Source organism: Lathyrus oleraceus, chromosome 4 (assembly GCF_024323335.1).
Source record: "Lathyrus oleraceus cultivar Zhongwan6 chromosome 4, CAAS_Psat_ZW6_1.0, whole genome shotgun sequence".
Lineage (NCBI taxonomy): Eukaryota > Viridiplantae > Streptophyta > Magnoliopsida > Fabales > Fabaceae > Lathyrus > Lathyrus oleraceus.
Window position 1 is genome coordinate 489,180,377 of NC_066582.1, and position 4,125 is coordinate 489,184,501.

The 4,125-nt window shown below is 35.8% G+C and overlaps 1 pseudogene; it reads left to right on the plus strand.

Moving 5' to 3' along the window:
• Positions 1-1,890: 1,890 nt before the first annotated feature.
• LOC127138143 (membrane protein of ER body-like protein) lies at positions 1,891-3,712 on the plus strand (annotated as a pseudogene).
• The last annotated feature ends 413 nt before the right edge of the window (positions 3,713-4,125 follow it).

The following is a 4,125-nucleotide window of genomic DNA, read 5'->3' on the forward strand; positions in this document are numbered from 1 at the left end:
CAACATTGTCTTGAATCTCTTCGACGTCACTCATTCAATTCCTTCCTTAACCTTGAAAATCCACTTACACCTGACTAACCTGGCCCCTGCAGGTTTCTCGATCATCTCCCAAGTGTTATTATCATGAAGAGTTTTCATCTCATCATCCACGTCTTTCAGCCATTCGGTCTTATTTCGACTCTTCACAACTTCCTTGTAATCTCTAGGTTCTTAGTCAAGGACCTCACTTGTAGAGATTAAGGTGAATTCTATGGTATCTGCATAACCAAGTCTCTGAGATGGCTTGATGACTCTTTTCGACTTATCTCTTGCCACCATGTAGTCATTTTCAATCTCCTCATCTTCATCAGCAACTTGTGCATCTTCTTCGACTTCATCTAGGATATGCAATTCGACATCACTATGCTCCACCTCAACATGAATCTCTTCTTGTTCCAGCTCTTCTTTAGAGATATCTGCATTTTTACCAGCATCATCAATTTTCTTGAAAGTCATCTTAGCTTCATTGAAAACTACATTTCGACTTATGATACACCTCTTGTGACCTGGCTATAGGAACCATAGTGTATAAGCTTTGACTCCTTCAAGGTATCCAAGAAACATACATCTTAGAGCTCTAGATTCTACCTTGTCTTACCTAATATGAGTATAGGCTAAACATCCAAATAAATCTAAGTTTGTCGAGATTAGTTAGATGTTTCGACCATACTTCTTTAGGTATTTTCATCCCCATGGTAGTCGAGGGGCACCTATTTATCGGGTATGTTATAGTCACAAAAACTTCTGTCGAAAACACCTTCTTTAATCCTGGACTAACCCACATGCACCTCACTATTTCCAAAATAGTTCGATTGATACTTTCAGCCAAACCATTTTATTGGGAAGTTCCTGCCGTAGTTTTGTGCCTTGCAATACTAGACGTAACATAATAGTTGTCGAAAGCCTCATTTCAAAATTCAAGACCATTATCGGTCCTCAACCTCTTTACCTTCCTACCAATTTGGTTTTCGACCAGGGTCTTCCAACTTATTAAATTTTCAAAAGTTTCATCCTTAGTCTTCTAGATGAATACCCATAACTTCATGGAATAATCATCAACTATGAATAGAAAATACTTTTCACTTGAGTGTGAAGGATTCCTTGTAGGCCCTCAAAAATCAGCATGAATGTAATCAAGGGATTCATGTGTTCTTTGTATACCATTGTTAAACTTCATTTTACAGGATTTATAAAATACACAAGGTTCACAAAATTCCATTTTTTCAACCTTGTCATATCATAGAAGATTTTGTTTCAACAATTCGACCAGGCTTCTTTCACTGACATGGCCAAGTCTCTTGTGCCATAGCTCAGTCTTCGACACAGGTTTTGTGGATGCCAAATTTGCTGAACCAATTACAACCTCAATCTCAAGGGTATACAAGCCTTGTTTCTTCACGCTTCTCAAGACTTCCTTCGACCCCTTCATTACCCTTAGGATATTTTGCTCTCCTTTGAAAACATATCCTTTCTTGTCGAATTCATCAAGAGAAATCAAATTTCTCTTAAGATCAGGTACATACTTGACGTAAGTCAATAGCCTTATTGACTAATCATGGAGCTTGAATCTCATAGATCCAATACCTGCAATTTTGCAAGCTTTGTTGTTTCCCAGTAGCACTGATCCACCATCTTCATCATACAATTCCTCAAACACTCTTTGTTTGGAGTCATGTGTCAAGTACAACATGAATCCATAATCAACTCCTTGCTAGAGTCGCTGTTTGAAACCACTGGGACATCAGATGATTCATAACCATCTTTCACAATGAATGTATTACCATTATCATTTCCATCATGATTATCCAATCGATCAGGGCATACCTTTCTTGTGTGACTCTTCTTCTTACAATGATAACACCTAATAGAGGCACAGTAAAATCGGTCACTAAAACAGTAGATGAAGCAGGAGAAGAAACCGTGCAAATGATTGAAGATGTGGTCATTCATGGACCTCAGAAAAGTCAAGTTGTAACAAAGAAAAAACAGTTTTGGAGTAATTGGGGTGTTATTGGTGGAACATCTTCTCAAGCCTCTAAAACTGTCACTACAGAAAATAGAGATTGGAAAGAACGCCACTTCTTATTCATAGTAACCCAATTGTAGAAACAAGTAGCAAGAAATTGGAGATTGTGAAAAGTATTGTGTATGGTGGTTTGACTGAATCATTAGCAAGTCTTAGTGTAGTAACTTCTGCAGCAAGTGCTGATGCTGCCACATGTACGACTTTCTAACCTAAGGATCTTTCCTTTGTAACATCATTTTATACTATTTTTTAAGGTTGTTTGTTTTTTTTGAAGAAAATGAAAGAGAAATTAATGCATCAATTTTTGCAGTGAACATTGTTGCACTGGCTATTGCAAACCTGATTGGTGGACTTTTTGCCCTTGGTCATAATGTGAGTTAATATGATCAAAATATTTTATTCTCAAACTATATTATTTTTGAAGCACATACGCGTGTAGCTGACATATTCGATACTTGCCTGTTCCCGATATTTGTATGACACTCATAATATAATATAGGTTTAAAAAGTCAGACAATTGTTAAAAAAGTCAAACAAGTATTTCAATAAAATAGAATTTTTTTTATTTGTTTCCATACTTTTTAAACCAATTATGACGTTTATGTGATAATCATACAATATATGTGGTTAAATTCAAGCAAGTGTTTCAATATATTTTATCTTTAAACTACATGATTTTACATTCTTCTTTTATGATGCGGCCATTGCAACATTATTGATATAGTTTTTAGTGAGATTTACAATCACACTGCAATAAAGGCCTAATGCGGATGGACACGACCGCAACCACCGCAATATTGCAGTCACATCACGTGATGCGGTCAACCATTTAAAACCATGTTTTCTATCTCTTAAAAAAGAAACTCATTTTATTAATTCTAATACATGTATATATTTGCAGCTTAGGGAACTGAAAGCTGAACAACCAAAAAGATCCAAACAGAAGCAGCAGTGGTGGATCAATACAATGAAGTATTAGGAGAGAGGAAGAATTTCATTCTTCATGCATTTATTGCAATCTTATCATTCATTATTTTTGGACTAATTCCTCCGGTTGTATATGGCTTCACGTTTCGCGAAAACGATGAAAAGGATTTCAAGCTAGCAGCAGTTGCAGGAGCTTCTGTTATATGCATCACACTTCTCTCTATTCTCAAAGCTTATATCAAGAGACCAAACAGTTACTTAACATATTTTCAAACAGTGTTTTTCTATGTTAGCACTGGTGGTGTTGCCACAGTGCTTTCTTACTTAGCTGGTGATATGATGAAGAAAATCATTGAAAAGCTTGGATGGTTTGAACCAGCATCAAGTTTGGTTTTTTCCTTGAAGAATCAACATGGATTGGGATCGTATTAATAATAAGGATTGATGAATTCGTTTGAGAGATTGATTTGGTGTTTTTGCTTGTTCATGTTTTTCTTTACCTTTTGTTTTGGATTTCATTTTTTTATTAATTAGGAATATTGTTGTCTATGTTCCACAATTTTATTAGACTGCATATTGGAATTGTTACAGTCTCATATTATAAAAATTAGAAGTGCAATGCTTCCTTTTGAGTGTTTTTTTTAGTGTTTGACATTTAATTATTTTGGCAGTTCACACTATTGAAGTTTCTGTTGAATGTATATTATCTATGCGGATGGATGAAAATTGTCTTATGAGTTACTGTTGTGAAATGAAAGGTTCAATCATACTAAGTTATCCATTGGCAGCAATCTTCATTTGGACCTTCCTTCCATGTTGTTGTACCTTTGATGTATCAGAGGATTCTTTTTGCCGCCTTAAAGTGAGTTATTGTTGGAGCTTCCATGTAGCGATTTACGACTCCTACAACATAGAGAATATTCGGCCTTATACTTGTCAAGTAACGCAGACTTCCAACCAACCTTTTGTAAAGAGTTGGATCAACAATCTCTCCATTTTCATGCTTACTTAACTTTCTGCCACATTCCATCGGGGTGCCAACTGGATTAGCATCATCCATCTTGAACTTCTTAAGGACTTCTTTTGCATAACCTTCTTGGGTGATAAAAATTCCTTTGTTTTCTTGCTTTACT